The following is a 14,437-nucleotide window of genomic DNA, read 5'->3' as shown; positions in this document are numbered from 1 at the left end:
GTTTTACCATCTGTAAATACTAATAGTTTTACTTCCTACTGTTCAAAAATTTTTGCTGTCAATTTCTGTCTTTTGTCTGTTTACATTTGTTAGTTCCTCCAGTATAATTTTTAATAAGAGTGGATATTGTCATCTTGCTCTAGTCTCTAATTAGAATGTCACAATTTTCCCACTAAAGATGATTTTTTGGCTTCTAGGCTGAGAGACACATACTTTACCACATTAAGAAATACCATTTTGCACCAACTTGGATGACAGTGATCTAAAAGACAGAAAATAACTGGTGTTGGTGAGGATATGGAGAAAACAGAGTCTTCATACAATGCTGATGGAATTGTAAAATGTTTCAATCACTTTGGAAAATGTGGCTTGTGGTACTTCCTCAGAAAGTTAAATACAGAGTTACTGTATGACCCAGCAGTTCTACTCCTGGGTTTCTAATCAAGAAAACTGAAATCATACATTTATACACCAAAAAAAAAATGTACAGAAATGTTCATGGCCACATTACTCATAATGACCAAAATGTAAAAACAACCCAAATGTTCATAAATGGAAGAATGGGCAAATAAAATGTAGTATATCCTATCCATGCAATGCAGCATTATTCTACAATAAAAGGAAATAAAGTTATGGATACATGCTACAACATGAATGAACCTTGAAAACATGCTAAGTGAAAGAAGTCTGACTACTTATGGGATGGCCTGATTATATAAAATGTCCCACATTGGTAAAAATACAGAGGCAGATAACAGATAAAGCCCAGGGCTGGGAGTGGGAAGGGCAAAAGGAGGTGATTGCATACAATGGGGAGGAGAGAAGTTGGGGTAATGGTGGGGGAGCAGACGGTGACGGATGAGCAAAGGTTTCTTTTGAGGGATGATGAAAACATTCTAAAATTATTGTGATCATGGCTGCACAACTTCAAATAGACTAAAAAATAACATTGAATTGCATATTTAAAATGGGTGAATTTTATGGTTGTGAATTATATTTAAATAAAGCTGCTATATGAAAAACAAATCTCTTATGAAAAAAATCCTTATCCACGCTAACACCTAAAACCATCCCATATATTACCAGTGTTTGGAAAAAAACACTGACAACCCAAGTAAAAGTATGGTGTATGTCTACAAAATCATCTGAACTGAATCTAATAATCATGAGGAAACAACTAGGCAAATCCAGAAAGTGGCATAATCCATGGGACAGTACACTTGGATTCTTCAGTAGTGTCATTTATGACCATTTCCCTGCCCCCAAGAGCAAAGCTACTATTCTAGATTTTAAAAGATGAAAATGAATGTGTCAACTAAATTCAGTGACTCTTGGGTGTATCCTATATTTGAAAAAAAAAAAAGAGAGAGAAGCCAGCAGCTCATAAAAAGCATAGTTAGGAAAATGGAGAAAATTTGAATATAGATTAAATGTTAAATAATATTATCAATATTAAACCCTTTACGTGAGATAATGGTTGTACCACTATGTAGGAAAATTCCCTCATTTGAAGTAGAAATCCACTTAAAACATTATGAAATAAAGTGTCATGATGTCTGCTTCTTTTTTTAAGACACACATACGCACAGTCAAAGTGGTAAAATGTGAATCTCTAGTAGGTGGAAGGTACCCATGTCTTCACTATGCTATTGTTTCATTTTCTATAGTTTTGATATATTTCAAAGAGAATATTGACAAAATGAATTAAAATGCATTACAACTTTGAGAAAAAGAGATAACTGAAGAAATGATAGATATGACTTGAATAATTTCGATAGTTGTTCAATATCTGGCTCATTTCTTGATATATGCATTTTACTTTGTATAATACAGTTTTATTGTTTTTATTTCATATATATATTAAATATTCCCTTGTATCATATATATATATATATATATATATATATATATATATATATATATATATATATAATTTGATCACTAATTCTCCAATTTACCTGAAAATCTTTTTTTTAATTATTATTATTACATAGAGCTGTATCCTGGGATCTCAGTCAGATCAGCTTTTTCTATGTGTACTACCAACTTGTTGGGAGACTCTGGTCAGTTTGCCTTCCCTTTTCCCATCTTTTAAAAAGGGAAACAATTATGAGAGTGAAGAGGCAAATCACATAGAGGAAGAAGATGTTTATAACATCATGTTTATAACAACATGTATGTTCAGAATACATAAAGATCTAAAAATTTTTTAAAATAGATAAGCAATAATAAAAAAAATGTGCAAAAGACTGGAACAGGCACATTACAAAAGAGGATATCCAAATGGCCAGGAACAAAGTGCTCAGCTTCATTAATCGGGAAAGGGCAATGAAAATATTAGGTACATTTCCACACTCATAAACATGGCTGAGATTAAACAAACAAACAAAAAACAAAATCAAGGGCTGGTGAGGATGTAGAACCACAGGAACTCTCACTTTTCATTTGAGTAGAAATCATTTTGGAGAGTGGTTTTCTAACACCTGATAAAGCTACTCTATGACCAGGCATTCCTTTCTCCATTCAATGAAAATCTATAAACATTTCATTAGAGAAATTTACAAGGATGTTCTGAGCAGCATTATTTATATCAGGCCCCCAACTGGAAACAACCCACATGTCCATGAATGATAGAACAAATACATATATTAAGGAATTTTCATATAAAGAGATATTATACAATAAAAACGAGTGAGCTACGGGACAGGATGGATAAATTTCGACAATAGGATGCTGAAAGAAGCCAAACCAAAAAGAGTATATACTATATGATTCCACTTATGATTCCACTTATGAAAGTTAAAGCACAATCTGACATTAAAAGTCAGCGTTGTGGTTGCTTTTGGGGAAGAGAGGGTGGTAGTCAGTAGGAGGGAGAACTAGGAGATTTCTGAGGGGTTGATAATCTAATTACTGATGTGGATTGCTGTTGGTTGAGTGAATTTGCTTTGAAAAAACTCCTCAAGTATGTCTCTATAGGACTATACTTAGTAGGCCATATACTTGTGAAAATTCATAAAAACAAAACAATAAACTTTTAAATATTCCCTTGTCTCCTATCATATCTCCCAGGATTATCATACAGACATGTGACATCAGAAATGAAAGAGTTAAGTATATCATGCTTTGGATGATACACATATAACATTTAACATTTAACATGATAACATATAACATTTAAATCACTTAGGTGCCTAATTGTTCATAGCTGTATATGATGTGTAATGCATATTGATAACATTTGTGGAATTATTATAGTTTTTGATTCATTTTCTTATTTAATTTTCACACAAATGGTGTAGCAAGCTGGTTGGATATAAATGAAAAAATGAAAGCCTGTAGAGGTTGAGAGATACATGCAAAACTTCTCAGCCAGAATTAGTACTTAATTTGGAAACAACAAGTATAGGAAACTGGCTGTAGGTGTATAATTCATTGTATTCATTTTTATTTTGCTTTACAATTCAGAAATCCCGGGCAGAATGAGTGCAAAGTCTCAGATCCTGAGTGTCGAGGTCTTCTTCTCCTTTTCTAACTCGGCCAGATTGCACATCTTCCTGTGTCTCAGTTGATAGCCACTAATAGACTCTGGCTGGAACACGACATTTATCTCCTTCTCATTTGTACCACACAAATGAAGTTACAATAATGGCACTTTGTTGGCACTGAGGAAGACCAGTTCCAAAGTGTCCCACTTTTTCTCACTATTCAGCATTCAGAGTTGATGCAAAATAACAAATACTCTGACCCAGTTTGAGAACACAGCCTGGTCATGTAGCAAAGAGGAATGCTTTCGTCATGGGGTCCCTTATACTTCCTTCATGGACCTACCAAGTCTCAGTGCCTGAAGTGCCCATCAAGGGTGAAGCGAGAGAGAAGACCGATGGAGCTAGAGATCTTGTTGTGACAGTTCTCTGTGTGGCCCAGGAGCAGGTCATGGGAAGGAGGCTAGGCCAGAATTGTGATGACCCTTTGTAAGAGTCAGCATCCTATAATGATGGGAATCCGGGAAGCTACAAAACCACCTCCTCGTGTGGCAAGAGACGTGAACTTTGAGCCAGAAAAACCTGAGTTTGAGTTCTGACTTGGCACCTCCCCAGCTGTGTGACCTTGTTCCAATGCATCCCCTTTTCTTTTGGGTCTCATTTTTCCTGTCTGTAAAACAAAGGGCTCTTTGGATGCCACTGAAGGAGCTGCTTCCTGTTAGTTCATATCAGGATCTCCAAGGACCTGTGCCCCCATCTGTGCAGAGGGGACAGTGATGCCTGCTGGTTTGTCTCCTAGGGTTGTTGGGAGATGTGTGGATGCAGGAGGGGCCTGGAAGATTTTCTTAGTTGAAATGTGTTGGTCTTGGGAGCTGCTTTCTAGATTTTCAGCAGTGTAATCATTAACCATTAACCCCACTTTCTTTTATGGTCCCTTTCATAAGCTGCATTTTGTTGGAACCATTATCTTACATTAGCTGGCTTTCTAAGGCCTGTTCATCCCTCAGTGAAGAGGCAATTCAGATTAATCACATGGAGCTGGCAGAGCAGCATTCCACTGGCTACTGGAGGGAGGGAGAGGTCCACTCTCTCCCTTTCCACCCCTCAGGCCTAAGCAGTCCACACACACACACACACACACACACACACACACACATACACACACGAGTCTGGTGAACCCCTCTGGACGTTTACTAGATTGTCTTTGGAGACAGGAATGAAACTGCACCCCTGTGTGGGATGGCCAGGACCGGGACACTTTTGGGACTGGTTAGAGCCTCCAGTGACGGGGGAGCAGAGATGATAGCTTTAATGGTTCTTCTCTTGGGTCCCCATGACTTTAGGCATCTTCACATTCTTGCGGTCACTGTGGGAGGTAGGAGTCTTATGGGGTGGGTGCTCTATGGAGCTGGGCAAGAGCAAGTCAGGACCCTCTCTCTGAATCTGAGAGAGACATCAGATTGCTTCTCTGTAACTCTGGTGTGTGTGTGTGTGTGTGTGTGTGTGTGTGTGTGTGTGCATGTGAGGGGACAGTGGAGATATTTTTATTTTTTGGTACTAGGGATTGAACCCAGGGGCACTCAATCCCTGAGCCACATCCCCAGCCCTTTTTTATAATAATATTTTGAGACAGTCTCACTAAATTGCTTAAGGCCTTGCTAAGTTGCTGATGCTGGCTTTGAACTTGTGATCATCCTGCCTCAGTCTCTTGAGCCACTGGGATTCTACAGGTGTGTGTCACTGAGAGAGATTTTTAAAGGAGTGCAGTACCCTCCTGAGTCAGCATATTAGCAGCAGAAAAGTTGGGAAAGCCCCCCAGAGGGCAGATATTTCAGAGGGGGAGCCAAGGCTATAAGACCCAGTCATGATTCCACACAGAGAATGTTCCATTAGAATCCTTAGAGGGTGTGATGGATTTAGCAAGGTTCCCCAATTTTTCATGTCCATCCAGAGCCTCAAAATATGACCTTATTTGTAAACAGGGTTTCCACAGAGAAGTTAGTTTTCTTATGATGAGGTCATACTGGATCAGAGTGAATCCTAATTTTATAGCTGGTACCTTTTTAAAAATTTAAATTTAATTTAGTTTTTAAATTTATATATGACAGCAGAATGCATTACAATTCTTATAACATATATAGAGCACAATTTTTCATATCTCTGTATACATAGTCACACCAATTCGTGTCTTCATACATGTACTTTGGATAGTAATGATCATCACATTCCACCATCATTAATAACCCCATGCCCCTTCCCTTCGCTTCCGGTCCCTCTGCCTTATCTAGTGTTCGTCTATTCCTCCCATGCTCCCACTCCCTATCCCACTATGAATCAGTCACCTTATATCAAAGAAAACATTTGGCATTTGGTTTTTTGGGGATTGGCTAACTTCACTTAACATTATCTTCTCTAACCCCATCCATTTACCTGCAAATGCCATGATTTTAGTCCCTTTTATTGCTGAGTAATATTCCATTGTGTGTATATGCCACATTTTTTTTTATCCGTTCACCTAATGATCTTTATAGGAAAATGGAAATTGGGGAAGAGAAACAGATACCTAGAGAAGGCCATATGAAGACAGAAAGAAGCAAGGACTGGAGTGATACACAGGCAGAGGTTGGAGAGATGTGCTGCAAACCAACAGCTGCCAAGGATTGTTGACAACTCAATCCTCATAAACCAGGAAGATGCAAGTGAGGATTCTTCCCTGGATCTTTCAAAGGGAGCATGACCCAGCTGTCATCCTGATTTGGGACTTCTAGCTTCCAGAACTATGTGAAGATAATTTCTGTTGATTTAGGTCACACGGATACTATGATGGCAACCCTAAGAAATCAGTAGAGGCCAAACCTTGGTTCATCTGTGATGCTGCCTACAGTGTACCCCATGCTTCTCCCATCCTGTGAGTTGTTTCACCAATGGCTCAGTCTCAGTTGTAAATCTGCCTCCTAAAGTCCCTATTCCAGAGGAGAAAGACACCCAGCTGAAGATGGACCAGCCAACACCATGTTCCTTCCCGTCTCTGGACCTAAATGAGAAAGAGAAACTGTCTTACTTCCCTCTGCTCTCCATTTTATGCTCATTTTTCCTGGTTTAGTTAGACCCTCGGGGTTAACATGGATTTTAAAAATTCCTAGTCTCCACTGAATGCCCGACTTCTCTTGGCAATGTCTCTAGTAAGAGGTCATCTTGCCCTCTCCCCCAGTTCAACCCCTCTGAGATCGCAAGAATGTCTTATTGCCCCTTCCTTCTCCCTCTCACCCTTCCATGGATATTCATCAACTACCAGCTCTGTGCAGAGAGCAAAAGACTGAGCCCCTGCCCATATATTTGATGCTGTAGATTTGATGCTGTAAAGCTCTTCCTTTGTCAGCCTCTGATCTGCTGCCAAGGCAAGCCAAGCCTGTTCTTGGTCTAGGCAGGCAGGGGAATTGTGGTTGTGAACTTGTCACTACTCCCCTTCAAAGTCAATCATGTCCTGCTCTCACATCTAGACCAGTGTAGGCATTAGGAAAGGAAAAACGGTTGAGATGGCATCTTACTCCTCTTTAATCAGTCTGGGTTGCTGTAAATGGCCTCCAAACCCATTTTACAAGGCAATTGATGTTTAAAACACTCCAACCATGAGAGAATTGGCCACCTCTACGCTGCATCTATCTCCAAATCAAATTAAGTATCCGATGTGTGTTTAGAAGGGATTGCTTTTATTATATGGGACACACATTGTCACATGATATTGAAGAGTGTTATCACACGTGTAATTGCCAAAATGCAATATATATATATATATATATATATATATATATATATATATATATATATATATATATATAATTATATATTTCATTGTATAAGAAATAAAATCTTCGGCAGGGTTACCCAATGCATTGAATAATCTGATGACATTTTATGGACACTTTGGAGCTAGCAGAAACTTTGTAATGATCTAGCTTTCTCATTTTTATGACAGAGGAAACAAAAGTAGAAAGAGCTAACTTACCCTGTCCCACAGAGAGCCAGAGACTGACGAGAGAATCACACTCACATCTCTGGCTTCTTCCCAGTGGCCTGCGGGGATGTATTCCATTTGTGGATGAGGATCCTGAAGCTTTTGAAAAGCGAAACCTTTGATGGACAGCCAAGGTCACGTGACTGGTGTTTTTATACAATATGGGAAGGGCACTTTACTTGTTCTTGGAGATAGACACCTTGACAGCTGGATAGAGGTAAGGACCATTTGACATATGTTTCCTTTTGAGTTTAAAATTCTATGGTGGGGTTCAGCTTCTGTTAAGTAATTGCATAATAGACCATAATGGAGAGGGAACCAAGACTGGCTTTGGGGGTGAAGATCTTTTTCCTACTGCCAGCAGTGACCAAGATGGGCCATTCATTTGCTTTTGATGGGATGGGTCTGGGACAAAGTGAGGCTATGTCCTTCTTGTGCTCAGAAGAACCCTCAGAGTTAATGTGGTCTCTTAGCAAGAGGGACTCAAGCCAAATAGGAAATTGATTCAAGAAAACTCAGATCACCAGTCCCCAAATCTCTGCTTTGAGATACAAGGTGCTGCCTCACCCTGATCCATTATTTGACTTCCTTGAGCTCTGACCCAGACTGCTGATCACACAGCAGTGCCAGGACAGCCCCTGGGAAGGCTGAAATGGGGTTGAGTTATCATCACTGATGTTTGGGGAGCTCAGCTGTTCCTGAAGGCTGTATGGAGCCCATAGACAGTCCTGAGAAAGTCTGGCCTCTACCCTGGATAAGGTGGCAAGACAGGTTGTGGGTGAAGGAGAAAGAGTTGGAGCTCATTCATTCACCTATTCCATTCATTCAACAAATATTTGCTGAATATTTGCCATATGCCCTTCGTGCTTTAGGGAGCTGTTAGATAATGCAGTAAACTAGGTCCTTTTCCTCCTGGAGCTCCCATTCCAGTGGGGAGACAGAAAATAAGCAAGTAAATATTTTCATGTAGAATATATCATCAAAAAACAACAGATACTGGGAAGACAAGCCAAGTGGAAGCATCAAGAGCAATGGGATGTGCAATTTTAGAGAGGGTATTCAGACCCCTCTGAAGAGGGCACAATTGGGCAGAGAACTGAGTATAGTGAGAAAACAAACCAGAGGTCTATTTGGAGAAATGGTATTCCAGACAGAATGAAATGAAGGTGCAAAGACCCTGAGAGGGAAGGATGCTTGCCACTCCCACAGGGAGGGGTGGAGGGGAGGTGGGAGTGTCTGGAGAAGAGTGAGACTGGAGAGAGGAGGTGAGAGATGAAGGCAGGAGAGGAAGCACGGGACTAAGCCAGAAGGACTTGTAGATCATGGTAAAGGTTTTAAAATTTATTTTGAGCATCATGGGGAGCCATTGGAGGGTTTTGAGCAGATCATTTTGTGGTTGCATGGAAAAGAGACCTTTGGGGGCCAGATGGGAAATGGAGAGTTGGCCAGGGAGGGTCCTGCAGGCAGCTCGTGGCTCTATTGGCTGGGTGAGCAGGGGTAGAGGTGAGGGATTTAGAGGATCTCATTTTGTGTGAAGGCATGAAAGCACTTTCCCCTCATCCTTCCAGCTTCCTTCCAATACTCTTTTTTATTGATTTAAAATAAAATAAATGACAGAAGAATGCATTAAAATTCTTATTACACATATACCACAATTTTTCATACCTCTGTATATAAAGTATTTTGACACCCTATTCGTGTACCACCCTTGCTAATCCCTTGCCCCCTCCCTTTCCTTCCCACCCCTCTGCCCTATCTAGAATTCATCTGTTCTTCCCATGCTGATATTTTTTAACACCCTCTTCTCCCCTGAAGCCTCCTGGACTGGGCAGGAGAGAATCAATGGCTTCCTGCTCCCTGTGTTCCCACTGTTCTTTCTCCTAGGGCAGGATAAGAAGTACTGAGGAAGGGGTTAGGAAATCTTAACTCCAGGTCTAGGCCTTCCATAACTACCTGGTGTACTTGAGCACATTGCTAGTCGTTTCTGAGGTTTCATTTCGGCACTCTTAACATAGTGCCTATCTTCTCTTTGGTTTCTTGCCCCACAGGCTAGTTGTTAGATAATGTGAGTAAATAATTTTGCAAATAGTCAAGAGTTAGGCACACACAAAAAGGATCTCACTCTCTTTTTGTTGTTGTTGTTGTTAATCATTATCCTACCTATTCAGAAATAACCTATCATATGCTAAAGGGGTGGGATGAAAAATACCATCTCAGTGAACTGGAAGAAAATTAACCAGAGCTAACCAGCTGCACAGAGTCGTTCAAGAACATGGTGGTCAGAGAAAATGTGTTCATGTGAGCTTCTTTGTTTTGCTCTCTTAAGTTCTGGAGAATACAGGACCCAACTCCCCAAACCTCCCAATCTCCAGGGATAGATGGGAAAAGTGGTGTACAGAACAATGGTCTGTACCAACCTCTGTCTTCCATCATCAGACTAAGATTGCTTTGCAATCTCTGAGCTCTACTATGTGAGGCAGGAAAGGGGCCTTGACTTGCTTAAAGAGTTTCAGCAAAGCTTGTGGAATAAAAGAATGTTAGGTTACCTCCTATGTTGGAGTCCAGCATCTGTCTATAATTCTTCCCTCCTTCTTTGCCTTCCGTGGTTTCTCCATGGCTCTGGTATAGTTCCCCATCTCTTTGACTTTGAGCTCAATCATATGGATTGTTTTGATCAATCAGATGTGGGCAGAAGTGACATACTGCAAATTCCAAGCTGAGAATTTAAGAAGCATGGTGAATTTCTGTCAGTCTCCTTGGAGTTTCTGGTCTACATTATGAGAATAACATGGCCTAGCACAGAGTGAAGACACAGATCAGAAATACTCCAAAGCATGAGTACAGTTTAGTTTATGGAGTTCAGATCAAGTCTTGCAGAGAACCAGTTAAACTGCAGTTAACCTTTGAGTATGAAATGTATGCTTTTTGTTAATCCACCAAGATGTTGGGATTGTTTGTTACATGGCATTGTTATAGTAAAACCTGACTCATACACCTTGTGGGGTAACAGAAAGACTGCTAACTATTTCAGCCTGTCCTCCAGTTATTTTGAATCCTTGGGGTTACTCTATGCTCCCCAGGGAAGTGCTCAGTTTTGTATTTGATTCCTTCTATGGCTAAACCTTCTTTGTTTATGTCAATTGATCTTTGCTAATAGAATAGTTTTAAAGAGCAAACTCCATGTCTATACCCAGGACATGGATTGTCCTCACTCAGTATTAGACCTATGTTGATCCCAAAGTGAAAGTATTGCCATTAAGATAACTAATAGAAACATTTGAAATGGAAGGCCAGAACTTTGGGTATATCAGGCCACAAGGCTTCAAATAGGAAATAGGTCAAGGTGTTATAATAGAGATAAGTCCACAGAAAATCATCTGCAACTGCAGTGTCATCTTCATGTTTGAAGAGTGACTCAGATCAAAGCTCTGAGATTTGGTGAATCAGGAAATAACTTTTCTCTTGGCAGCAATTGCCATCACTTGGGTTTATCAAATAAGATTTTAATCTCCAACCCCTGTGTCTCTAGCTATGCTTACTAGGTGGAGAGATGAATGACCTTCAGGAGCTCTTCCAGCTTTTTGGAACGAGGAAAGCTTCCTACAGGACTGGAGGAGTAGGAGAGTGTAATGTGAGAGACCCCTGGACCAGAGTCACCTTGGCACCTTCTGACATGCAGCGTGTCTGAGTCATAAACTCTGGACTCATCTCAGGGCTGGGCAGGGTTTTCAAATCATTTGCCACTCCCTGTCCTCATGACTGGAACTTTGGAACACATCTGTGAGAAACAGGTGAGAGGAAATGCTCTTCTTGAGGCTACATATATTATCTGTGGATAACTCTGTGCTGTGGTCAGAATATGTGGCCCTAAAATTCATATGTAAACATACTCATCTCCAGTGTGATAGTGTCTGGAGATAGTGCTTTTGGGAGATAATGAGGTTTAGCTCTGGTCATGAGTTAGTGCTCTTAGGAGACACGAGAGCTTGCTCCTGCTCTGCTCTCTGCTATGGGAAGACAGCCATCTGCAAACCAGGCTGTGAGCCCCCACCAGATTCTGGATCTCCTGGGACCTTGATCTTGGACTTCAGAACTGTGAGAATATACATTCTATTGTTTATCTCATCCAGTCTAAGGTAATTTGTTATGGTAGCCTGGGCTGAAGCACTCTTATTATTAAGCAGTTTCCTCACACTCTTCTAGCTTTTCACATATTTTAAAGGTTTAGGACAGGTGTTGGCAAATTTTTACTCTAAAAGGTCTAATAATAAAGATTTTATACTGAGCCACCCGGTCTCTTGTGAAAGGAGTCATCAAGAAGATGTAAAGGAACGGTGTAACTGTGCTCCAATAAAGCTTTATTTATGGACACTGAGATCTCAATCTAATATGATTTTCACCTGTCATGAAACATAATTATTATCATCCTGATTTTTCCCAACTATTTCAAAATGTAAAAGCCATTCTTAGCTTGTGGGCTATATAAGAACAGGTGGGGCTGATAGGCTCACAGACTCTAGTTCTCCAGCCCTGAGGAAAGCTTCTCCTTATCCTTCCAGACAATCTGTCCATTATGAGTCACTTCTCTGTCACAATGGACAGTCACCAAATAAATACTGAGAATTATTATGGACCAGGGAGAGAGTTTGTATCATGGGATGGAGATAGGAATCTAAAAATGACTAAGGAGCCTGGAGCTAATTTCACAGAGGTGGAGCTATTTCAAGGGTCCCTCTCTCTATCACAAATCCCCAGTGGCCCTTAGGGTCAGAGAGATGTCTACTTCCATCTAAACATTTCTTGAGTCCATTTATTTTATTTGTGCCTCATGCTCAGTGCACAGTGAAATAGAAGACCAAGTTTAGCACATTTTGATTACTTGCCGACCTTTGGCACTCACGGGTCTATTTTAAGTCGTCTGACCTTCTGTTCTTTTGAAGGAGACATGGAGGTAGACAAAATTCTTTTACCAAGATAAGCAAACTGTTCATTCAAAACTCACAAGTTTCTCTTCATTTACATCATGGTGTGCTCCCAAAGCACTCCAAAAGTGATTGCACACCTACCCATCGACACTCCTGGCAATGTGTGGTGTGTATGTTTACTTTCCCCATTTGCGTGACATGGAGACCATCTAAAGCAGTCCTGAGGGAACTTACATTGCCCACTTTGGGGAAATAAATGAACTGAAACTCAACACCACTGCGGGAGTAGGGATGCCACTATGATGAGGTCTTAAACTGCAGTTTAGTGGAAATCTAAGATTGCATGTGGCAATAAAGGACTGACAAAGCCATATGGCAACATTCACTCTGCCTTTTAAGCTCTAACCAGATGTTCTGGAGTCCAGAGACTCCTGATTCTGGACTCTCTCTGGAAAGAGTCAATCCAAGGCTTCCTACTGACTTCTTTTCCCTATAAGTCCCCATTTGGTTTCTAAACCCTGTTTTCAAGGGTTCTAGACAAAGTTCCTGGGTCCCTACATGGAGTTGGAGAGTTTTGCAGACAGAAAGCTTTTTCCTGCAGGCTCCCTTCCTTTCCCAAAGAGCCCTCATCCTGGAAAGGGCTGCCTGTCCCAAATTGAGTGGGTCCCTGCTCTTTGTTAGTGAAGAGCCTGTGAACTGTCACTCCAGGACCTACATGGCTCAATTCCAGTAAAAATCATAAAATTCAGAGGATTATTAAATTCAACAAAAAAATTCTGGAATAAATAATTTGTTCACTCATCCTTTCATCCAGTGAAGATTATTGAGTGCCAACTGTTTCCCAGGATTCAAAAGGGACATGCAGGTAAAACGGCCTGGCCGTGGCCTCTGGAGCCTTGCCTGCACAGTGAGATGATAATTGCACTGGAATGTTCTGAGTGTCCTTTTAGAGGCATGGACCATTTCCATGGGGCAACAGAGGCGATGCTTTCCTGCTTTCTGACGGACACCATTGTAGGTACCCTGGGCACTTAAACCTGTTAGGGGTGATAAGAATGGAGCTCACTCTCTCTAGCTCATAGCCACACTTTGCAACTGTCTCCCAAACAAGCACACACCTGGTTCCTAATGTGGAGAGTTCAGTGCAAGGCCCTCCCAGCACTGGGAACAGGACTCCTAATATTTACAGTGCTAACTGCAAAGGAGGCCAGACATCAGCAGAACCAATAATAATAACGGCAACAATAATAAGAGCTAATGCTTATGGGTGGCTTACCGTGTGCCCAGCACAGTGCTAAGAACTTTGAATGTGTTTTCCATTTGAACCTTCACAGCAACCATTTGTGGTACATATAGTTACTGTGCAGAAGAGGGTAAAAAATGCCCAAAAGTTAAGTATCTTGCCAAAGATCTACAAAATGATGCAGCTTGAATTGGAACCCAGACAGTGAGAGTTCAATGCATCCTGTTGAATCATCTCTATGGAAATTGAGATAGTAAACTATGTGTTACACTTCTCTTCTGGATTGGGGCTTTTCCTTCCAAAGTCACATTTAACCCAAGTGGCATCCCGGGAGGTGAGCATCTCATCATTTCCATTTTCAGATGAGATTCCTGCAAGGAAATGACTTGTCCAGGACCAAGTGTAGTCTTGAGCACACTTCACATCTTGTCTGTCTATAGCCCCAAACCGGAGATACAAGAGAAGGAGATTCTGGACTTCCCTCAGAACACTTACAGTCTGGGCAGAAGACAGGCTTAATCTGCCTGTCATTCATTTACAACCCTTAGGATCCCTTGATAATGATGCTAATTTCCATGACCTCACTCTCTGCAGAGACTGGAAAATGTAAGTTGTCCCCTGATGGATGGACACTGGGGTTCAAAAAGAAGGAGGTGAAATTTGGAAGCTGTCCTCTTGCTAATTAAAATGTGGCTTCCAGATCAATAGTACTGGGGTCACTTAGGTGCTTGAGCTACTATAGGGTGATGGGTATTTCCAGGGCATGGTG

This window comes from Spermophilus citellus (genome assembly GCF_964194105.1).
Source record: "Spermophilus citellus genome assembly, chromosome: 18".
NCBI classification, from domain to species: Eukaryota; Metazoa; Chordata; class Mammalia; order Rodentia; family Sciuridae; genus Spermophilus; species Spermophilus citellus.
This window is presented reverse-complemented; position numbering follows the sequence as displayed.